The following is a 25,494-nucleotide window of genomic DNA, read 5'->3' as shown; positions in this document are numbered from 1 at the left end:
TTAATAAGGTATTATCTAGAGAATATTAGGATTTGTTTTTCATTGTTTAGGGTTTCATGTAAACGGAATGGGTCCTCATTATGTGATATTGTTAAATATTAAGGTGTTTCTATGTACTGGTACCTTGTAGGAGCAGCAGGGATATCGCTGGTGTTTTTTTTAGTTTGTGCAATTAAACGTTTTAAAGTGGGTATAGGTGGTAGTTGGCCTGTAATACGTTTGGGGACTTTAGGCAGTATATTATTAAGGATTTTAGTTGTGGGTTCCTAGGAACTTGTGCTTGCCTTTTATATCCTGCAGTATGTCTCTTACATCTACTTCTGTCACATTTGGGAGGTGTTTTTGCTCTCTTACATGAATTACATCATTATTTGTAGTTGCCCTCCCATACCGTGCATTATAGAGTAATATTTGGTATATTGCCAATTTATATTTTTTACTAATGCACATTCTTGGCTGGAGGTGTAGCTGATGTGATTTAGGCCCTGAATACAGGTATGGCAGTCTGACCACCAGGCAGTCGGGAGAAAGGCACCAGGCTGTCGACCTCCTGACCGCTGCATTACAACACTACCACCGGGCTGGCAGTAGTGTCTGCGGTGGCATGCTTTGGGTCAGAAAGTGGGTCTGAAGCACATGCTGCCACATGGCAGTGCCAGATGCACCTCAGCCACACTGTTGGTATGCACAAGGTTTTGCATGGCAACAGTATGCACCTGCAGTGCAGGCATAGGGAGACCCAACATGTGCCCCAAGCCACACTGCCCAATGGGCAACATTATCCTGGGGCCCCGTTTGGGGCCCCTTCCTTGCCTTGCCGCCAAGCTTTTCATGATGGTGTCCCAACTATGAAATGCTCGGCAGAAAGGCAGGTCGTGATCAGCACAGAGGTGCCGGCATTGTCACTGCTGCGATTGACCACAAGCTTGCCCTACCACTGCCACTGCGGATCCATTATCCTGGCAGTTGTGGCGGTCTTGTGGCACTCTGACTGCCATCCTCCTCAGAAGTCTGACCGCCACAACGGGTACGGCGGTCCCAGGACCGGCGTACTAGTAATCAAGGCCCTAGTAACGGGTTTCCTTTCTGTGAGGTTACATATTTTGCTGTTTCTGTATCTGAAAGTAATGTAGTAGCATAAATGTATACAATATTTTAAAGTTTGTATCTTTGTTATTTACATGGAAAATTACGAAACTACTTCTATTTTGTATACTTACATGCATGTTCTATTCAGATGTTTCACACTTTTTTGCAGCTTTTCCGTTGGGGTCGCTCTAATGCGGAGCAGATGCTTCTTTCTCTTGGATGGAAAAAATATATTAGTTTCATTTTAAATGTTAATTTGTTGGTAGTTTGTAGAGGTTGAGGTTGCTAGATTTATTTTTACTCACTATTTGTGCGTGTTTCAAATTTTTTATTAATTTATATATACTTACTTTCATGTCTTTTTGCTAGTTTTTGCTAGTTGTTTTTCTCTAGCAGTATATCACTTTTTCAAGCTGTAGTGTTTTTTACGAAGTCTATGTAAAGAGGTAGAAGTTGGATACTGTTTTATTAGTTATTTGCTATCTTACAATTTGACGTTTATTAACAAGTACATTTTAGTTTAAATATAAGTTATACTTACTTGGTTAGATAGTTATTGAGATGTACATATTCCTTCTTTAATAGTCTGGTCAGGGAATCTGGCAGTGTTTCCTCTTCTTGCAGAGTTAGTCATTCTTGAAGTATTTAGTTGTTTAAATTAGCATGCCTTGGGGCATGGCTCTGATGGAGGTTGGGTAGGACATACTTTCTCGTCCCTCTGTCCCTGCTGCCGTGAGCTCTGTCTAAGTGCATGCTGGGATGGCCTGATCGAAATCAACAGTGCAGCCACCCAGAGTGGCTTTGCCCTGGGGAGCTTAGAAGACTGTCCTGCTGAGTCCTGCGATGTGTTGAGGCAGAGGTTTGGCCTACGACGCAGCTGACCTACAGAGCCAAGATGGTAGTGGCCAGGAGCCACTAAGAATACCCTGCTGGAATGGAAGACACCCTGCTAGCGTAGGGCTGAGAGCTGGTGCTAAGAGACTGGGGATTGATGCCCCTCTTCTCCGAAGACTGGGGGTGCGCTGAGGGGCTCAGATCCAACACTAAAGCCAGGACACCAGCGATGGGGCAGGGAGCACGCAGCTCCGGGCTGCAGTTTGCCACACTCAGTGGGTACTTTATCTGCAAGGGGAGCCGCAAATCTTGCTGTTGCCCGCAACAGGTGCCTGCTCCTTGCCGAGCCCTATGAGATCACCATGGTGGACTGGGCCCCCTACCTGCGGAGCCCAATGGATGTAAACAGCAAAAGAGGTTTACCCAAAGAAAACCCTACCTGACCTGGGTAAGGAAACATGTATACAAAAACAGTTGGTCAAAAAGGCTGGCATATATTATAACATTTTCTAACAAGAAGAGTGCCACGTACTCTCTTGGGGACATCATTTCTTTGTCAAAATGTATTCATCTATAATTTATATAGAACTAAGAGAATCATAACCACAACAAACTCTCACAATTAAATTAAACAATTACACCAAAACTAAAATTTACATCACAATAACGATTATTTATAAATACATAAATATCAACATATCACAAGAATATAACCATCAATGAAACATCTGGAAATTGACCCAACTTAATCACCCCCTTCGGAGGCTGTGGTACGTGAAGTACTTAAAGACGTGATCCACTTGAATTCGGTGGTTGTGGTTAGTTATAACAACAAATGCTGAAACCAAATCAAATACTTTCTAGGGTTTCTTGCATTGTCTAATCTCCTTCTGGAAAGTCAATTGTACTTTCAACCCAACTCTGCCGCAAATGACCAGGTGTCGACGCGTTTCGGCCCCTTCTATTTTGGGTCTCATCAGGACTAATATGGGACAGCTTTTGCCTTTAATTTGATGTTGTCACTACACACTTCTGCCCGTCAAAGTTGTGCAGGATGTTACTGTTGCTAACACGCGTATAAGGATCGCGTGCGATCCTGCCTGTAATTCCTAACATGAATTACATACATCGGGCACCGGCAAAAGGATCGGTAATCAACCGTCCATTTGGTGTTTCGTCAGGGTTCACCAAAACCCTGACGAGAAGTTTGTTGTGACAACATCAAATTAAAGGCAAAAGCTGTCCCATATTAGACTGATGACACAGGTAACTGTGGATATGGCAACAGCTCGCACTAAAAAAGACATTACCTTGAAGGAGATGTTACTTAAACCTACTGGGGGCAAGGCAGGCTGGCATATATTATTAAATTTTCTAACAAGAAGAGTGCCACGTACTCTCTTGGGGACATCATTTCTTTGTCAAAATTTATTCATCTATAATTTATATAGAACTAAGAGAATCATAACCACAACAAACTCTCACAATTAAATTAAACAATTACACCAAAACTAAAATTTACATCAGAATAACGATTATTTATAAATACACAAATATCAACATATCACAAGAATATAACCATCAATGAAACATCTGGAAATTGACCCAACTTAATCACCCCCTTCGGAGGCTGTGGTACGTGAAGTACTTAAAGACGTGATCCACTTGAATTCTGTGGTTGTGGTTAGTTATAACAACAAATGCTGAAACCAAATCAAATACTTTCTAGGGTTTCTTGCATTGTCCAATCTCCTTCTGGAAAGTCAATTGTACTTTCAACCCAACTCTGCCGCAAATGACCAGGTGTCGACGCGTTTCGGCCCCTTCTATTTTGGGTCTCATCAGGACTAATATGGGACAGCTTTTGCCTTTAATTTGATGTTGTCACTACACACTTCTGCCCGTCAAAGTTGTGCAGGATGTTACTGTTGCTAACACGCGTATAAGGATCGCGTGCGATCCTGCCTGTAATTCCTAACATGAATTACATACATCGGGCACCGGCAAAAGGATCGGTAATCAACCGTCCATTTGGTGTTTCGTCAGGGTTCACCAAAACCCTGACGAGAAGTTTGTTGTGACAACATCAAATTAAAGGCAAAAGCTGTCCCATATTAGACTGATGACACAGGTAACTGTGGATATGGCAACAGCTCGCACTAAAAAAGACATTACCTTGAAGGAGATGTTACTTAAACCTACTGGGGGCAAGGCAGAGGACGGGCCCACCTTTTCAACCAGTTATCAGCCCGGTTACCCGCACGTTTTTAGAGTCCCTCTTTGCCTCCCTCAGGGATGGCTTGCATATGGTGAAGAAGGACCTCTTGCAGGACCTAAAAGAAGCCCGTAACAAGGTAGAAGAGTTGGACAATAGGGTCTCCACCCTAGAAGAACATGAGACTGCTTGTGATGAAGAAATTGAACAGCTCCAACAGGACGTCATACGGCTTTGCAGACTGCAGATTGACTTACAAGAGCACGTAGAAGACCTTCAGAATTGGTCACAACGGAACAACATACGCACACGCAGGGCCCCAACTAATGCTGAAGGGACAGACATGGCGGCCTATTTCAAGGACCTGTTTTGCCAGATTCTAGAGACAGCATCAGAAAAGGAGATTCAACTCAACAGGGTCCATAGGGTTGGCCTTACACGGGCCAAGAATTCCTGCCCAGCCAACATTCTGGTTTGCAGCCATGATTTTCAACTTAAGGAACTGATTCTCCACAAAGCTAGGGACTTGCTGCCCCTGAAGTCTAGAGAACACACTTTGATTCTGTACCAAGACCTGTCAGCTATAACTCTGCAAAAAAGAGAGAGTTTCTACCCAGTCACAACCCTTCTCCACCACAAAGGAATAACCTACTCCTGGGGACACCCCCTCCACATTATTTTCCTCTGGCAAGGGAAATTACACCAACATCGATCATTGACGGGTGCCTGCAAGACACTTCAAACTGAGGAACCCTCAGGGGACACTCAGCACAATGCCCTCCCCCCGGGAGTGCAAGGCTCAGAATCTCTTTCAATTGAGGGGTGATAGGAAATCCCTGAAAGACCACTGACCGGATGCTGAGGCTATGTCAAATGAACGCCAGGTGGTGCTGGAGTAAGTGTCTGGAGAGGCGACATGCGAGATCCTGCTGGATCACAGTGAAGACTTCTGGACAAAGGCCAGGCTCTGGGGTGCATGGGAAGGCATGGCTGGGGATGGGGTTGGAAAAGCAAGTGTCTATGGGGGGCTATGGACTCATTCTCCTACATACCCTCAGGGACAATGCTGAGCACTCCCAGCACTACAAATTTGTTGATGTTTTGTTTCTGTTATGGTGGGGTTGTAATTTGGTTGTTGGGATAGGAGCAGACTCAATCTCAGAGAGTGCACTACTCGATAGATGGACATTGCAATTTGAATCCCCTGAAACCGGGCCACCTCTAAGCAAGCATAGGGAGGCCCTTGAGATGGACGATTGCCCAAGTGCAGTAACTGCCCCCCTCTACCGCACAACAAGTTACAATTTATCACTATCAATGTAAAGGGGCTTAACAATTTGACTAAGTGACAAGTGATCCTATCCTATTTGAAACAAACAGTAGCTGACCTATGCCTATTACACGAGACGCACCTACTCCCTGGGGACTGCCATAGACTTCGATCCCTGGCTTACACGCACCAATACATTTCCTCTGCTGACACTAATACAGCAGGAGTGGCTCTACTAGCTTCACACTCCTTCTGGCAGAAAGTGGGGGACAAATTGATGGAGGTCAAGGGGCAACTACTAGGTCACAGAGTGCATGTGGGGGACTATTCCTTTTTTAGTGGGTTCCCTCTACAAAGGACAAGAAAAAATCCTTAGACGGGCACTGGCAGATATTATGTCAAATCAAGATAAGCACTTGCTATTAGGTGGGGACCTGAATCTGGTATTTCACAATGACCTAGACAGACTGGCACACAGGGTTTAGGGGGACCTGGGCCAAATGGGTGCAGAAGATGGGGCTCAAAGAGCTTTGGTGCAAGCGTCATCCCCAGAACCACGACTATGTATTCTAGTCCCATGCACACAATACTTAGGCCAAGCTGCATCACTTTTTAGGGACCATAGGAATCCAATATTTACTCACCGACATCGAAATAGAACCTCGCTCCCTAACTGACCAAGCTGCAGTCTCTCTTATTCTTGCACTCACACCCCTGCAACGGGTCTTTCTGCCATGGAGAATGACAGAAACTCTCTTACAGAGGCCGAAAGTAGTGGATCAAATCACTCAAGCCATCACACACTACCTAGAATTGAATGGCACTACTGACATCTCTATTTCCCTCCTTTGGGAGACTTTAAAAGCAGTAATACAGGGAGAGTTAATAGCTATTTCTGGGGCCGATAACAAACTCCGGTGGGAAAAGAGAGAGCAGCTGCAACAGCAGGTGCTGGAGCTGAAAAGATTACATAAACACATTGGTGCACCCTGTGTCTGAAGGCAACTGGAAGCAGCTAGAACACAGCTTGTGGGATCGGATCTGGACAAGGCGATTGTTGTAATTTAGTTTTAATATCATAAAATAGCAACATGTATTTTTATATAGATAGGTTTACTTAGATTAGAGGCAGGATATGTTTATATACATTTAGTATGTTCCCCCCTTCCTTTCCCTTTAGAATGGAATGTTCTGACAGTTAGGTAGAGGAGTTGACAATAGAATGTTGGGGGAGAGAGCTGAGAGAAAATAGTATGTGAAGAGATGATGAGGAGAAGTGGAGATGAAAATAAAGATTGATTCTGAAGAATCCTAGTTCTGTCTTCATTACAACAGCGATGTACGCTCTACTTCGACTTTGCCACTTCTTTTCCATGGGGGGAATAAGTGTGGGCACTTGCTGGTTAACCAGCTTCGAACCCAAAGTTAGACGGGGTGTGGAGTCTCTCCGAGTGCAAGATGCCACTGAAATTGTAGGGTATACTGGTACCCATTTTGACCCGCCTCTTTAATGCAATAACTGGACTGAGCTTGGCATCAATATCTGTTCTTCCCAAACCCAGGAACGATCCCCAACAATGTGGGTATTACAGACATGTATATCTCTTGAACATTAAGCTCCTCACTGGCATACTGCCATCCCAAATGAACCCACAGATGCCAGCGCTGATTGACCCAGACCAAGCGGGCTTTGTCCCACACAAGCAATCTAGTGCTAATACAAAGCAAATCCTCCACCTGCTCGATAAAGACGCAGAGTAAGCGTTTGACTGCATGCACTGGCCATATTTGGAGGCAACACTTGCCCATTTTGACTTTGGCCCTCAATTTTGATCTTGGATACTCAACAACTACAGTCAGCCCAGAGCGACAGTGTGGGTCAATGGCCAATCCTGGTCCCTATTTCCTATCTGTTTTTTCACCTCTGCTATTTGCCCGCAATATGGAACCCTTCGCCCAATGGGCTCGGGACAACCCAAGCATTATGGGCATCGCTTTCAGCAGAGAAATGCATCCCCTTGCCCTTTACACCGACTATATTATTGTTGCCCTGGACAATCCCCAAGAGGCTCTACCAGCCTTTATAGATGAGGCAGAGGCCTTTTGAAATGCTGCGGGCTTTCGGATAAATATCCAGAATTCTCAGGCCGTCAATCTCTCGGTCCCCCTTGGAGAAGGTGATGCTCCTTGCGCCCGCTATCTGATGCAATAGCAGCCCATTTCCATCCGATATTTGGGAATACAACTCGCCCCGACTACATGCAAGATGTCGTCCCTCATTTATCAAACACTCTTCCAACACATCAAAAGAGACCTGGCACAGTGGCAGCTTTATCCACTTTCATGGTTTAGCTGGATAGCTGCACAGAAGAGAATGGTGCTCCTGATGATCATACTGCTCTTACAAGCTCTACTGATTGTACCCCCTGCAGGCATGCTTAATCTCTCCAGAGCTCTGCCTGCTCTGATTGGGCAGAGAAGCGGCCCCGGCTGAGCCAGACGGTGAGCAATCGGTCCCCCCTGCAAGTAGGACTGGGATCCCAAATCTCCTACAATATTACCAAGCCACTCAACTCTGCTACATATTAGAATGCTCCAGGGGGGAATCCTAAAAGTGGTGGCTATTTATTAAATGGGCAATCACAGATACCTCCCTTTGGAAGATTCAGTTCCTGACCTGTCCGTAGAGACCATGGAGCCATTGCTCCTCCCTGGTCACAACCACAGTACTAAAGTCTGGGACCATGTTGCGAAGTAGAAATGTCCCTCCATGTTTCCCTCCCTGCTGACCCCAATAGTCGGCAATGTAGCCTTTACACCAGGCCTTGATCAGACCGCATTTCGCCAATGGCTTAGTGTTGGGTTTCACTCAACGGTACATTTCTTTGACAAAGAGGGCCCTCTCTCTTTTGAGCAACAACAGGATGACTACATACCCCCGGAGGCAGAGAGAATGCAATACCTGCAGATCCGGCACTGGGAGATACAACCAACAATGCAAGAGGGAGAACAAAGACTGCTCACAATTTGTTTTTAAATGGCTCCTGATGAAAATTACTGACAAAGGTCTCATAACTGAACTGTAAGGCATTTTGCAAAACACTCCTGCACTGCCAAGACGCTGAGGTAGAAACGCTGGGAAACAGATCTAGGGAGGTCGTTCATGACTAAAGTGTGGGATGAGATATACTACAGGGTGCGCCACGTGGCACGGAATATGACCAGTGTCGAGAGAGCAACAAAAAATCATTACATACTGGTACCCTACCCACTGTGTCTGCTCAGGGGTAATCCCACCCAAAGCCCAGATAGTTGGTGGCAACTGTGAGGTGTTAACTTGCACAATACTAGCAGGGAATCTTGAATGATATAGATGCTCAACTAGAAATGCAGCTTCACCGATTCCTTGCCTATGTCATTCTGGGACTCCCCAATGCCCTTACCTCCCCATTCAAATTTCAACAGGGACAGCAGATTGACTTGGCATTAGGAGCAGCCAACCAAAACATCCTTAGTGGTACACTCCCTACTCATCTGGGCTGGCTTCACCGGTTGTGGCATGTGTTGGATATGGAGAAGATCACCCTGGTCCTTACTTCTCAGGGAGATTCCTTTCAAGAGCTCTGGTGTCCGTACCTGGATCTCCTCCATAAGGAGTTCCGGGAGTTGACCTGCCCTAAATACTAAGGGGGTCATTCTGACCCCGGCGGTCATGGACCGCCGGGGCCAGGGTTGGCAGGAGCACCGCCAACAGGCTGGCGGTGCCCCACAGGGCATTCTGACCGCGGCGGTTTTGGCCGCGGTCAGATGTGGAAAACCGGCGGTCTCCCGCCGGTTTTCCGCTGCCCAAATGAATCCTCCATGACGGCGCAGCTCGCTGCGCCGCCATGAAGGATTCTGACACCCCATACCACCATCCTGTTCCTGGCGGTTCGCCCGCCAGGAACAGGATGGCGGTATGGGGTGTCGTGGGGCCCCTGCCAATGGCATGGGCACTGCAGGGGCCCCCATAAGAGGGCCCCACTTTGTATTTCTGTGTCTGCTTTGCAGACACTGAAATACGCGACGGGTGCCACTGCACCCGTCGCACCTTCCCACTCCGCCGGCTCCATTCAGAGCCGGCGTCCTCGTGGGAAGGTTGTTTTCCACTGGGCTGGCGGGTGGCCTTTTGGCGGTCGCCCGCCAGCCCAGTGGAAAACCCAGAATCACCGCAGCGGTCTGACGACCGCGGTGCAGTGTTCTGGCGGGGGTAATTTGGCGGGCGGCGGAGGCCGCCCCTCAAGGTAAGAATCACCCCCTAAGTGCTCCTGCTGCTAACAGACATAAATCCATCATCACAAAACACAGGGCACACTTAAGGGGTACACAATAAATGATCATTTGCTTTATCCTATGAAAGCAGTCGTTCATTGTTATACATGGTAAGCAAATCCTGAAGTGTTAGATCGCCTCCATTGGTTGTTTTGTTCAACTGCCACGCAATTATAGTTTTGCTAATCAAAAGATTTAAACCATAAATTAGTATTCCTTTTATATTTTTAATTTAATTGTTTGTATGATTTTATACTGTTTACACTTTGATTTTCCTGGTTGATTTGGTTTTAGTTTGATTTTTTTTATCAGTTAGGTCCTTCTAAGATTAAAGCTTATTTAGGTTATATTTATAATGTATGATATGTAGTTTGATAATTTTGAACATCAATTTATTTATATGTATACTTTTTGGATTGTAATATTATGATTTTAGTTATATAACTTATTGGGGTGACTGCTAAATATTTTGGTGATGTAATATACTTACATTTCATTTAAACATGTGTTTAAAATGTTTTAGGTTTATGTCAAATAGTCATTTATATAAAACAGTTTTTAATATTTATGAATGTTACTTTAATTATTTTGGCAACATTGTTGTAGCTGATATTGTGTTGAAGTGTAGCCATTTTTTAATGTAGCTTTTGCGCGTTTGCTTAAAGTATTAGGCCTCTGTGCACTATGTCCTAGATGCATTTTATTTAGACTCGTACTGTTATTTTACAATAACCAGTTTCACGGTCTTGTTTTATTTTCTTCTCTCACACTGTTTAGCTTACTTCAGCACTGGAGTTCTCAAACAATACATTCTTGCTCGCTCTGTGCTTCAGTCAAGGATACAGTTTGGTACATTGCCGATAGATGTGGTAAAAGTTTTGTCTTTAGGGTTCGTAGAAAGTACATATTCTTACGTAGGGACGTTTCTTAGAACACCGGCGTGTTAGTTGTAAAAACACTTCCTAGTCCTGGTACACATAAGAGGGAGATTCCGACCAGGGAACCACAACTAGACGCTGACTGCCCTGTTGCAGATGCTGATACAGATCACAGGCCTTTGCTCAGGTATGAGGGTTGATGTCCTCCCGGGGGAACCTGAAAGGCAGGCTTAGAGCTTAACATGCTGTGCTCAAAATAGAACTTAGAAGAGAGAACGTAATCTAGTAGCACTATGATAGCGTTAATCTTAAGTTTCACTCTCCTCGTTACTATTTCAATCCTACTGTGTTGTATGGTTCTGGTTATTGCGGCTCACGCCTTGTTATCTAAAATGCAGTCCTTTTATTAAACCAATCTTTAAAACTCAAACTGCCTTTGTGATTTATATATGAGACCACACTGTGTATGAGAGAACTGGTTGGGATCTGAGTGACCACGACTTCCCTGGGAAGCACTAGGATGTCATGCGCTCGGCTGCCCAATTGTCTCTTCCCTTTGGGAGAGATGAGGCACTGCTAGTTAGCCGGAGCTCAACCCGGATTTGGGGTGACAAGGGTCCTTCGCCGTGGGTTAGACTTAGTCCCCCCCACTGTGAACGATCCTGCCACCCAAAAATCCAGTAGTCTCATTAGGATAATGAGAGCCCACGCGACATGGCGCCGCAAACGATTGGTCTGGCTCTAATTTTCGTGTCCACCAGTCTCTCTCGGTCTCATATATTATAATGATCCCTCAGTTCCTTTAACGGAGACGTTCGTGGCACTGAGGACTTCAACCACCGCGATATAGGTAACCCTAGATATAGCGGATGGTTGTTCAAGCTTGAACCTTAAAAGGAAAGACCCCGTTTTTGGTGTGCCTTCTCTGAACCATCGCTGTTTTTCTAATGGTGAATCCCCAGGTAATACAAATAGCTCTTAATATGAGACAGCCGCTCACGGCACATTTGCTTGCACATGGTCTTACGATCCAGGGGGGTCCAGTCACGTTTGTGGTGGCCGCCCATGCAGCCTATAGAACAGAACTTTTTTACTCTTGGGTCACATTTCCAGCAGTTGATGGGAATACAAATACATTTCACACATATACGGTTGCGAACGTGCCTGGCCAGTACAGGGCGTACGCATACCTAGAGATACCTCTATCTTATCAAGAACATAATAATTGGCTTGATGGCGCCCTACCCCATACAATATTGCCAGTAAGGTTAGGTCCACTGAGTAATGATGGTCCGACCTGGCCTTTATTGGCCATATATACACCACATCCTGTGGTTGCAAACATGCCGGTGGCTGAAGTTCGTCGTTTATATACAGACTTAACGGCTACATATAGACGCTTAGTACAATTTGTGATGCATACACTAAATACAAACCCAGCGCATGCTGCTCCAGCACAACCACATGCAGTAGCTCCAGGTATAAACCCGGCGACTGTACACTCTATCATGGGTAAAGTTCCAGCAAAACGGGAGGAGACTCCATTTTGGCTGCACAGAAAATTAATACGCTGGAGGCGGTATTTCCCCATACGGGACCTCAGGACAAACATAGAATATTAACTATGTGTTTACCATTTGGCATGATTCCCACAGTGGAACACTGTAATACATGGGGCACAGTGTTTGCCGCGCTCTACACAACAGCACACGGTACACTGACATTGGCAAACCTACCGGAAGTGCTTAAACAGATTCAGGATGAATACGGGGCTGCCCCAGCCTTAGATTTCGGAATGCAACTGATGGGCAATTTTGCCACGGTTTCTTCAATAATACTAAGTAATCTTAAAGGGGAAGCAGTTGAACTAGCGGTGCGCATGCGCCATCGTGACGTTCCGCAACTAGATCAGGAGCGGGAACTGCCTAAAATAATAGCGGAAACATATTCCAGCATCGGTCGAGATAGCCTAGGGGCTAGACCACAGAAACCACAGTTTAAAGGGAAAATTAGTAAAGATAATACTAAACAGCAACCTGAGGGTAATAAAAAGCGCTGGGAGAAAAAACAACAGACACCTAAAAAAGAAAAGGGAGAATCTCCGCGAGCGGAGACCCCGCAGACTAGGTATAATCTCAGAAATAGGGATAACTTGAAAACGCCTGGTAGATATCAATACACTGATACACGCCAATCTCGTTCCTTTCAGGACTCATCGGAAAAGAGAAATGAGAGAGGTGGGCGGTCAGAGAGGAGAGCAGACAGGAATCACAACGCTCTTCAGAGGTTTTTGTCAACAAGGAAGAGAAACTGATACAACAAAAACAACAGTTTAAAAAGAAAAAAGTGGCGGCAGTCTCAGTTAGACATGCCACACAGGAAGAGAGTTCTCTTGAAGAACAAGACATGGGCCCTAGCACTGCTAGACAGCACGGCAGAGGTCACAATAGTTTGCCGGAATCTTCTAGAGCATCTGGAGGTGAAAGCAACTAATGACTTCATACAATGTGAAACAGCAGATATGCGTGTCTCTGAACCCGATAGGGTATATACAATGACTTTACAATTGGAAGGAGACATTGAACACACTGTAAACGCAATCTTTTGGGATCGTGTAGTCAAGATATATGACATTTTGCTGGCTGAACAGAATTGGCCGCCTGACTTTGTTCGCACCTGCCCAGTTGGGGAGGAGGTTATTAAACCTTCGTTCTCACCACTTGTTCCAGGGGAACTCGCAGAGTCCTATAACATCAAATGGGCTCTAGTGCAAGCACCTGCCTTATATAGAAATCAAGTAGGGTGGGATAGGGATTCTCCATATCATGTAATTCCGATTAAAGGTGAACCTCAGCCACAACCGCAATATCCAATAAAACATGAAGAAAGGGCACCGGTGAGAGAAATACTTACGCAATTAGAATACCAGGGAACCCTGTGTCTCGCCGATGAATAATCCCTTATTCCCTGTAGCTAAACCGGACCATTCATATAGAATAGTGTTAGACTACAGACATTTGAACGGACATACACGTACATATGCTATACAAAATTCACATAGCGCCGCACTGATGAACAACATTGTGCGGAAAAAGTACAAAACGACTTTAGACATCTCGAATGGTTTCTTCTGCCAGAATATAGCACCCGAAAGTAGGGACCTCACAAGCTTTAGTGCGTTAGGCTCCCAGAAAAATTCAGTTGTTTGCCTCAGGGGTATGAGAATAGCCCAGGACTGTTTGCGGCTCGTGTGACTGAAATTTTACACGGGTTGGACCCTGAAGCATTGTCATATGTAGATGATACATATGTCATGGATGACGAGGTACTACAACATTTGAGATGGGTAGCCCGCATTGTTGTTGGGTTTGCCAATATCGGCTACAAATTTAACTTCCAAAAAATCAAAAATTGCCTTCCTCAGCATCATATTCCTGGGATATGAGATGTCAAATGAAGGTAAGGGCCTAGCGCCACAATTTTTAGAAAAATGTGCACAATTGCAACCACCTAATACGATTAAGAAACTCCAATCATTGTTGGGCTTTCTAAATTTTGGCAGAACATACATTCCTGATTATGCTACACGCATAAAACCTTTATACGAATTAATACGTCCTGATTTTTCGAGCACATTCTGGACAAGTGAACATACACATACTCTTCGGGAGTTACAAGCAGATCTCCTAGCTGCAAAACATTTACATACACATACACAGGACAATAAGACGCATTTGGTCATCAGGGTGATAGCTGGGGCCATTGGGTTTAAGTATGTCACATTTAATGAAGGTGAGACAGTCCCGATTGGATACAAGTCCCACTTGTATTCGGCTGCGAACAACGATACGCACCAACAGAGAAAATTCTCACTGCTGTACAGATGGCTGTTATTAAAGAACGACCTCTTGACCAGGGTAAACGCATTATAGTCGTTTCCCCTATTCCGGCCCTAGAGGCTGTTACAAAAGCGAGTGTTCCTAACGCGAAAGCACTGCACCCGCAATGGATACAACGGGCTACGTCTTTAACAGCCACTGATGTAGATTACATTTTTGACCCAAAGTTACAGACTCAGGAATTTCTGCAATATGAAATTGAATATCCAGTTCCCGCTGACACGTTGCCTATTGATCACTATCAAGTAGTCATGTACACCGATGGCTCTGCGCAACCGGCGGTGGGGACAAAACACCAATATTCTGCTGCATGTGCAGTAGTGAGCGGCCATATCGAGGGGGAGAAATTCTGCTCCCAACATACTTATACACAAACCTTAGGGGACTGTACGGCACAATTGGCTGAGCTGAAAGCTCTATTGATGACATTAGAACATACGGATCCGACACAGTTCACACTGATTGTTTGTGATTCATATTATTGTGTCCAGTCTTTTAATGAATACCTACATTACTGGCGCTTGAATGGGTTCAGAGATTCAAAGGGCAACACCATAAAACACAGACTACTGTGGGGGAAGGTAGCAGACCTAAAGGAGACGCTACCCAAATTCCATGTTGTACATACTCTTGGACACCAGCGCGTTGGAATACACGTTGCTGGGAATACTCTGGCTGATGAAGCCGCAAAGTCGGCAGTGGCAGCTGCCACTGTAGCCGCAGTGACTCGTTCGAGTTCCAAACCAGACACAGAGATTCTGGCTGCTTTAAAAGCTACAGTTGATGGCACGCCTTATCCTAAAGGATTTCCTAATAAATACCAATACTTTATGGGAAGTATGCTGAATGATGAGGTTAAAATTCCATGCGTAAGCGTACACGAGATCCCCAATAAAGTTGTAAGACCTCAATTGATTAATGCAGCGCATGAGGGGGCGGCATCTGCACATGCTGGCGTGGCCGCCACAATTTCGCTATTACAGGCCCGTTACTGGTGGCCTGGTCTCTATAAAGAGACTAAGCAGTATGTCCTTTGTTGTGACATCTGTCAACAAATTAAAGTTTCAACAGCTAAGCGCCCACCGCAGACACCCCTCTTAATATCAAACAGACCATTACAATGTGTGTACTTGGATCATTGCGGTCCACTCACACCGGATGGTGCATACAAATATATACTGGTGACTGTAGATTCTTGCCCCAGATTTGTGTGGGTATGGCCACAGCGCTCGGCTGAGGCTCAAACTGTTATTAAAGATTTGCGTGTCTTTATCGGTACATATGCAGTTGCAGCGTTCCATTCGGACCTGGGCCCTGCTTTTGCCTCAAGGGCATTCAGGGACACCCTGGCTTCGTTGGGGGTCCAGCTCCAGTTCTCATATCCATTTCATCCCGAGGGAAATTCTGTCGTGGAGCGTTTAAATCGCGATTTAAAGCAATCCTTAAGAGCAAGAGTCTTAGGTACGGGTCGTAGTTGGCTAACTCACCTGTATGGAGTACAGAGAGCACTGAATACCCTGCCTAGAAGGTCCCTGGGGGGTTGTACTTCATATGAGTGCCTGTTCGGAACACAAATGTTTGTTCCGGATCTAGATGGTCCTGGTGTGGAGGCGGCGGAAACGCCTTTTGACATAAATGATCGTGTCACTGTTTTGCAGGAATTACAACAGTTCCGTGAAGATAACTCTTCTAAAAGTGCTGCCTCCACAGGAATTAAGGATGTGCCAGTAACACCTGCTGGTTGGATTCCCAGAGTTGGGGATCTTGTGTGTGAAAAGGTCACAGTGAAAAAACAATTTGGCCCTTCTTATCGCGCACCAGTCCCTGAGTTGGGGGTACACGGAACAAGAACTGTTATTTTACCACCGTTTCCAGGTGCCAAAGAAAATCGCTTTGTTTCTATTGACAATTTCAAGTTACAACAGGGGACCGATTCTGCACAGCAGACCAAGAGGAACGTTCAGTAGTTCCCAAATCCCTCTCACTACTGGGGAAGATGTTCCGCTCCAAGTTTTTTATACCAACACTTTTGCCTCTCCGAGCTTGGGGAGGGTGGAAGATGATGTTGCATTAGTTCCACTGACGACAAATAACTTGGAAACATTTGATCGAGTCACCATGACTACTGATGTTGCGGTTGGTGCTATCTACAGTGTACCACCGTGAGAAACACCAACTCCTCCATTGAATACGGCGGCAGACTTTTACACGAACTGCCTCTGGGTACTTTGCCAACAACAGCTATAGTCTATCGGGCTCGTTTGCCTCTTCAACCACTGACCCAGGTCCATGTAAGCTGATTTGTTGGCTTAAAGATACGTATTTTGTTTTTACTTGGAACTATCTGTGGCTCTTATTGACTATGTCAGCATTTTTTCTCTGGATAGGGTTTGTCATTACCTTTTTTTTGTTGATACATGGTCATTTTCTTCCTGAGAGATCAGCGGTTGAACAGGTGGAGGAGGTGTTGAAGCCACATTTTTCATCACATAAGGTTCGAAGAGACTTGTCCTTTGTGAACATTTCTGCAGTACCAATTCCGGTTGGGATTGTGTGGGATAAAGTAATGTTTGATATATACGGTCCCACTGAGATAATTCAAATACTGTATGTTCTAAAGTTATCTATGAATGATATAGTAATACCAGGCATTGTATCTGATGATTGGGATGTGAAGACAGTTGATTCCATGATGACTGAATTACAATTCTATACTGTCTATGAGAATGAAGATGTTTACCAGTTTAGAGACAATTATGGTGACATGTTTTGCTATAATTATTATGGGCACCACTTTATACATAAAGCAAAACATATTTGACTGTACGCAATGGGAACATTGCCCAACTCCCCCGCAAGGGAGTTCTAAAACTTATTCAGACAAATTTACGTATTTTTCTGGGCATCATCAAATGAATGCTAAGTCATATTTTTTTAAGTTAACTCCGTCTAAAGATAAGCAAATGTTGTTGACTAATACAAAATTCATATACTCAGATTCTTTTGTTTCCCGACTGTCGATTGAAGGTTACGAATATTGGTCAAATAATGTTGATTTGAAAAGTGCTTGGGGAACAAAACATTGCAGACACAGGGTAGAGAAACATTGTTTAGAGCATGTCTCATTCCCATCCAAATGTTTTTTTTAAATGAAACAGTGCAACAGACTAGCTATTTGGGCTTAGCAATGATTAGAGAATTGAACATGCCTAGTATACCTGTCCCTACAAAAATTAATGATTGGCAGAAATACATAAATGGCACTTTTAGTGAGCTTACAGACTGGGTCCAGAATGGTACATTTAACACTTCATTGACACGTCCGGGCGCGTGGTTATTGTGGCCTATAGACACCAATGGGTGTCATCAACGTTTTGTCACCTCCTTTGGGGGTTTCAGGACGAGTCGGGCAGACCCTCGCTACATATCACCTGAACATGCTGAAATTATTACTACATATAGGGGGTGATTCTAATTCTGGCGGGCGGCGGAGGCCGCCCGCCAGAATTCCGCCCCCATAATACCGCTCCGCGGTCAGAAGACCGCGGAGGGTATTATGAGTTTTTCCCTGGGCTGGCGGGCGGTCTCCAAAAGACCGCCCGCCAGCCTAGGGAAAAACTCCCTTCCCACGAGGATGCCGGCTCGTAATCGAGCCGGCGGAGTGGGAAGGTGCGACGGGTGCAGTAGCACCCGTCGCGTATTTCAGTGTCTGCAAGGCAGACACTGAAATACCTTGCGGGGCCCTCTTACGGGGGCCCCTGCCGTGCCCATGCCATTGGCATGGGCACGGCAGGGGCCCCCAGGGGCCCCGCGACCCCCCCTACCGCAATCCTGTTCATGGCGGCTTTCCCGCCATGAACAGGATGGCGGTAGGGGGGGTCAGAATCCCCCATGGCGGCGCAGCAAGCTGCGCCGCCATGGGGGATTCTGAGGGCAGCGGTAAACCGGCGGGAGACCGCCGGTTTACCCTTTCTGACCGCGGCCAAAGCGCCGCGGTCAGAATGCCCTGCGGGGCACCGCCGGCCTGTCGGCGGTGCTCCCGCCGACCCTCGACCGCCGGGGTTAGAATCAGCCCCATAGTGTGGGAAAATTGTGTCAACAATGGTTAAAATCATCCTCGCTAGATGCAGTCAAGACACATCTCACTCTCCTGTCTAATAACACTGACTTGCAAGATTTTTTTGTCAGGCCAGAAGACACCACGTAGGAAGCGTTTCTTGTACGAAGTGTACAATGAAATATGGAAAGTTTCCCAACAAGATTCTGCAGCCCGGTTAAGGCAAATAGAACAGGAAAATTTGAAAAAGGCATTAGCTGTTGTGGATAATGGAATTCACACCTTGTCCAACCGAATATATACCATTGACAACATTGTTTCTTCTGCTATAGACATTATACAATCTGATATGTCTTCTTTATATCATGGACAAAGTCAAACAAGGTCCATTATGCAGTTGGGTTGGACACTTCAGACATTGAAGGCGGGTCGCGTTCCGTGGCAGCACATCAGTGCCAGGGAGATATTTTTTCCTTTAATTTGACACGACAACAACAACTAATGGCTAAGAAGGAGGCGACTTATGTCATGCTAACATTGAAAAATTGGAAATATTGCCTTTTACCGTGGCCGAGATTCCCTCAGCTGAGTGGTTGATACACTGGGTTATTAATCTGCCTATTTCTACACTACAATTCACTTCTTGTTTAAAACGTGTTCCGGTAGGCAGATATGAAAATCTGGGAGATAGTTATATACATGAGGTGTGGGAACTTCCCTTCTTGTACAAATGTCTCAATGGCATGAGAGAGGTTTTTCTTAGCGGTAGTTAATGCGAGACTTCAGTCAGCCATTCGATGATTTTTAAGCAGCTGTCCTTGCATGGGGCATGTAATGCCTCGGTTGCGAACTTGGCTTGCTATCTGAATGGAGTTCCGGTCCCCTTGATTAAACGCACATTCCAGGTGCTTTCAAACGGCAGCTACGTCCTCCTCAATAGTGAAGACTGTTGTGGCATGTGGGCCGGAATAGTTTACATTGTTTCGGTCACCAAGGTCGTTACTTGCTGCGGGAATGTGTTGTTTCCCCCCACTAAATTAAGGGAGGTAGCAGATATCTGGCCTCACATTGTTACTTCCAAGGTGAATTTTTACAAGTTAAGTAGACTAAAGGCTTTATTGTTTCAGAAGCATGTGGCCCTTACATCTGCACGCAAGACCTACGCACTTCAGGTGGCAAGGTCATCAGCAGAAATACAATCCCTGTTAAATACCAACTTTCTGAGCCACTTTGGTGAACTCGTGGGACGTATATTTAATGCGTCCAGCACAGCTGGATTGGCACCTTTGTTCAAAGCCGTAGGTGTTGGTTTCGTTCACACCTTCTCTTCCATATTCGGTTTAATACCTTCGGCTATTCATTAAATTTTCGGAAGCATTTTTGGGGGATTTCCGATCACTTTGGCTTTATTAGCCACCATTTTGCTGTTGCTGTTGTTTTTTCGCAATGGCTGTCCCGCCGCAACAAGGGCGAATGTGGGTGCTCCCATCAGCGCAGCTGTGTCGTGAACGCATGATGCAGCACTTTGGAGCAACACTCCTGGGACATTTGGAGTGTGACTGGTCTCTGTCATTCAGACCGGTTTTGGATTTTGTGCAGCCCGTGTTTCGGTGCCGTTGGTGCTCTTTTGAACATGCACTAGACGTCTGTCTCTCACAGCGACGCCCCCCAGTGGTTGATGCTGATCTGTTGATGTTCCCGATGAGGGCTCATTCCCAGACATGCGCGCTGCGGCTGCGTTTGCTTCGTGAGGCTGATTACGAGATACCCTTCCTGGAGGAAGTTGATATTAACTCGTTTACGGACTGTGTACTGGATGCCGCCTTGGTTGATTCTGGGGCTTTGGAACACACCTGCTCCTTAATAGTCTTTGGCGTGGATTTTCCGGTCTTGTCATCTGCCGAAGTGGATAACCTCCTGCTTTCCAGGATACTGTTTGAATTGGATTTGGTCTAAATTGACACTGTTACATGAATTTGGCACTTAGCCGCATGCCTATTTTCAAATTTAGGATTACTGTGCTTTGGTGTCCTCTTGACTTGTAGAAATTATATAAGGTTTTAGTTATTTTTTTTTAAACTTAGGGCATTTTTTTGCTTCGGCTTAAACCACTTTCTACCGACAAGAGGAGGGTGTAGTGTAGCCATTTTTTAATGTAGCTTTTGCGCGTTTGCTTAAAGTATTAGGCCTCTGTGCACTTTGTCCTAGATGCATTTTATTTAGCCTCATACTGTTATTTTACAATAACAGTATGGTACTTGTTTTATTTTCTTCTATCACACTGTTTAGCTTACTTCAGCACTGGAGTTCTCAAACAATACATTCTTGCTCGCTCTGTGCTTCAGTCAAGGATACAGTTTGGTACATTGCCGATAGACGTGGTAGAAGTTTAGTCTTTAGGGTTCGTAGAAAGTACACATTCTTACGTAGGGACGTTTCTTAGAACACCGGCATGTTAGTTATAAAAACACTTCCTAGTCCTGGTACACGTAAGAGGGAGATTCCGACCAGGGAACCACAACTAGACGCTGACTGCCCTGTTGCAGATGCTGATTCCGATCACAGGCCTTTGCTCAGGTATGAGGGTTGATGTCCTCCCGGGGGAACCTGAAAGGCAGGCTTAGAGCTTAACATGCTGTGCTCAAAATAGAACTTAGAAGAGAGAACGTAATCTAGTAGCACTATGATAGCGTTATTCTTACGTTTCACTCTCCTCGTTACTATTTCAATCCTACTGTGTTGTATGGTTCTGGTTATTGCGGCTCACGCCTTGTTGTCTAAAATGCAGTTGTTTTATTAAACCAATCTTTAAAACTCAAACTGCCTTTGTCATTTATATATGAGACCACACTGTGTATGAAAGAACTGGTTGGGATCTGAGTGACCACGACTTCCCTGGGAAGCATTAAGATGTCATGCGCTCGGCTGCCCAATTGTCTCTTCCCTTTGGGAGAGATGAGGCACTGCTAGTTAGCCGGAGCTCAGCACGATTTGGGGTGACAAGGGTCCTTCGCCGTGGGTTAGACTTAGTCCCCCACACTGTGAACGATCCTGCCACCCAAAAATCCAGTAGTCTCATTAGGATAATGAGAGCCTACGCGACAGTGTGAATCAATTTTTTTACATATAAATCTATTTAAAGGTGACAATATTTTTGTTTCTAAAACTTGTATTTTTGATACAGGTAAAAATCTATAATTTTAACAATTATATTTGTGGTTAAGTATAGGAAGCTGATATTTTTGTAATTGATATTTATTTTAAGATTTTTTTTTGTGTTTCAATGTTGTATGCATTCATATTATGCCAGTGGTCCAATTCGAGACATTGTAGATATATAACATAAAGTCTGAAAACTTGGGTACATGGTGTTATCGTCCATCATTGTGATGGAAGCACATACAAAATCAACTTTAGATGACAATATTTCATTATTATGAAATTAATTATTGAAGCTAAGAATCTACAACATCTGTGAGCCACTTACACTTTTAGGTATGTGTTATAGACCCCCTAATTAAAAGTTTCATAATATACCATCAAATCAAAAAAATAACAGATATTCACATGTCATGGTTTACCACTGTATAATTTATATCTTTTTTTTAATTTCTGATTAAACTTTTCCCTTTTTTGAATGGTGAACCCAATAAATGTCCCCCTCACCTCTCCTGTTATCGCAACATGCCTGACATATTTCACTGACATGGTCGGTTACCTATGTAATCAAATTAGGAAATATTATGCCATCCCCATTTGATTTACACCTATTTTCAAGATCACATAAACATTTACCTATCCCAGTAACTGTAAATCAATGTAGGAAGGGCCTGTGCATCTGGTGTAGCTTGTGTCCTCACAGCACTTGTTGTGGAATCCACAGAGGTAGTGGTAAATAAAAGGCCTTTTGCATGCCATTAAGGAATATGTGCAGTCAAGTTTACAAATATGTAAGATTGTAGGTGCCATCAAATAATGTAGTGTAAAGCACATAGGAATTTATTAGTAAGTGCAGAATACTTAGAGTTCAAAATATATGAAGTGCGTACTCCACTTTAAATGGTTGTAAAACAAGTACATCTTGAATAATGTGTCTGTGTACACTAGAAGAACAAACATGTTTGTAAGCAAATACAATTTACTACTGAATGAGATACGTCTGTCAAATAGAAAGTAAGTAAATAATATTCAGCATAAGTCAAATAATATAAACTAAACAATATTACAAAATATATGGCCAGGATCAAATCCCAATGTCAATCTTGCCCCCAGAGTCAATGGCATCCAAACTTAATCATGCAGATGGTAGCCAGGCATCTCAATTTAGCAATCAGGAAGAGTAGTACTCCTTTCCTTGAGGAGTTTAGGAGGAGTAGCAATGGACTGGGCGGCAGGAGGAATGGTGGATGGGGTAAGTGTAAGACGTGTGAGGGAAGTAGAGGATATAGGAGCAGCCGCTGTGGTGGTGTGTGTTGTTGTATAGCTGAATGTGTGTCAGAAGTATCATGTTGATGTGTGATAGAGCTTTTGGGTCTGTGTTTGGGTGTGTGCTATAATGTGGATGATGTCTTTGATTGAGATGAATTAATCTGTTTTTTTATGTGAACTTATTGGTAAATGGTAAGTTCCCACTTATTTGTTATCCAATTGCGAATTATACAATATTTTGTGAGCATATGACGTTCCTTAGAAAATTGGTAGAGTTATCCGAGACATTTATTTTTAATTTTACTTCATTTCATCTTCTACAGCCTTGAGAAAGCCCTGGTGAACGCACCTCATAGGGCGAAACATGTGTTGCACCTCATAGGGTGAAACACGTGTTGGCTGAGTACTCTCTATGTTCTACGCTTCACCTACCTGTTGCACGTTATGAAGTAAATTATAACTGCTCAATAAACCACAAGTTTGACTAAATGTCTCGGATAACTCTTCCAATCTTCTAAGGAACATCACATGCTCACGAAATATTGTATAACTGGCAATTGGATACCCATAAATCAATAACAAATAAGTGGGAACTTACTATTTACCAATAAGTTCACTTCATAAATGGGGGAGTAGGGTCCATTTCCCCCGGTTTCAAGCTCCCACATTTATCTAACCTTACTAGTGATTTCGCAGTTTATACAGGAAGAAAAAATTGGACCCTTACCTATTTTGACCAAGCTCACTGTTTTTCGTATGTAGTGGCTTTGGGTGTTTTTTTCTGGTTCTTGTTTGAGCGAGGTTTTGTGATTGTCTGAATGTTTGTCTTTCTGTGGCATTTGTTTGGGTGATGGTGTGTGCTTGTCAGAGGGTGTATGTTTTTGTGATGTTTCTTTGGGTGATGGTGTGCTCTTGTCTTAGGGGTTGTGTTTCTGTGGTGTTTATTTCGGGGTTTGTGTGTTCTTGTCTTAGAGTTTGTGTCTCTGTTGTGATTTTGGGTGATGATGTGCACTTTTCTAAGGGTTTGTGTTTCTGTGGGGTGGATTGTTTTCGTGAAGTTGTGTGTTTGGATAAAGTTGTGGTGGTGGTTGTGGGTGTGGTGGTAGTGGTTGTGGGTGTAGTGGTGGTTGCAGGTGTGGTTGTAGTGTCTGCATGTGCATGTGTGCATGCTTTCTTTGTACTAGGCATGTCTGTGTGTGTTCCTGTGTGTTTGTGCTTGTCTGAGTGTGTGGGTGTGAGTGTGGAGATAGTGGCTGATGCTGGGATAGAGATATAACTGACCGACCCCCTTAAAGGTCACCAACAGTGCAGTCTGCCCAACAGAAATGCTGCACATCACATCCAGAACCTCCTTAGACATCAATGCTGGATGGTCTGGGGTAGGAGCAAAGGTGCATAGGGCGAAGGAGTCCCTAGCTCTTTTAGTGGTTGGGTGTTGGCCAAAACTAGCGGGTAGCAGAAGGAAGGGTGCTGATCTTCCCGGTGGTGGTGGACAATGTTGTAAGTCCATAAGATGGTGTTGGGTCCACCACCACTAGCAGCTGGTTTGCTGTGGAGGCCTCTGATTCAGATGAGGTTGAGTCCAAGCTGCTTGTCCCTTCGGTTTTGATGGTATCACATTCAGACTGCCAACAGACATCTGCTTCCCTACATTCATGGCCAACATCTCCCTCGCTTGTTCTGGAGGACGCTGGTAATGTAAAATAAAAAATAGGAGCCTACATGTCCCTATGGTTCATAACATAAAACCACTTGTAAAATAATTTTAAAATTTGCAACCATCGCTGTGTGTGCATAACACAAATGTTCATGACACCATGATTCTGAGGACATCATGACCACTGACCAGTGCAACAGTCTTATAGTAATGTCTGTTTCACTAGCAAATCTAGCTAAAGATGCTCCTTCAAATGTTAATTTAGCATTATCAGTTAAGGTTAAGTGAGTGCACATTTATGTACACAATCTATGATTTCATTTTGCTAATGGCCTCACCACTTCAGACGGGACACATCTCAGTATAATCTGTATCAATAGTTGAGGCCTATATGACCCTGGCTCTACAGTAAATTTCAATTTGAACATTTATTAGAACCTTTATCCTTTGCCCAATGCAAAAATTTCTACAATACTTAACATGTCACCCTTGATAAAACTCATATGCAGGACACTGTCCAGGCTGTTGCACGTGAAGATGTTTGAACATATAACAGCTAATTTAATGTACATCTGAATGTCACACTCATTTAATGGTCATGGAAATAACTACTATACACAGACCATAAACATACACATTTGGTACCTGCAGGGTTTGTCCTCTATCAGCTGACTCACAACAGTTGGATACCTCAGATAGCTTTATACTGTAATCTCAATACAGGTGGTGAATATGGGTTATGGGTAGGCCAAAAGTGACCATCCTGGCTGTGTGTGATAGTTTACCAGGGCACAATACTTTTAAATGTATTAATCTTATATACTCAGGGTCTGATTCACAAAGGTAAACTAACACT

The sequence above is a fragment of the Pleurodeles waltl genome, chromosome 3_1 (genome assembly GCF_031143425.1).
Source record: "Pleurodeles waltl isolate 20211129_DDA chromosome 3_1, aPleWal1.hap1.20221129, whole genome shotgun sequence".
In the NCBI taxonomy this organism is placed as follows: domain Eukaryota; kingdom Metazoa; phylum Chordata; class Amphibia; order Caudata; family Salamandridae; genus Pleurodeles; species Pleurodeles waltl.
Note: the sequence above shows the minus strand (reverse complement) of the source record.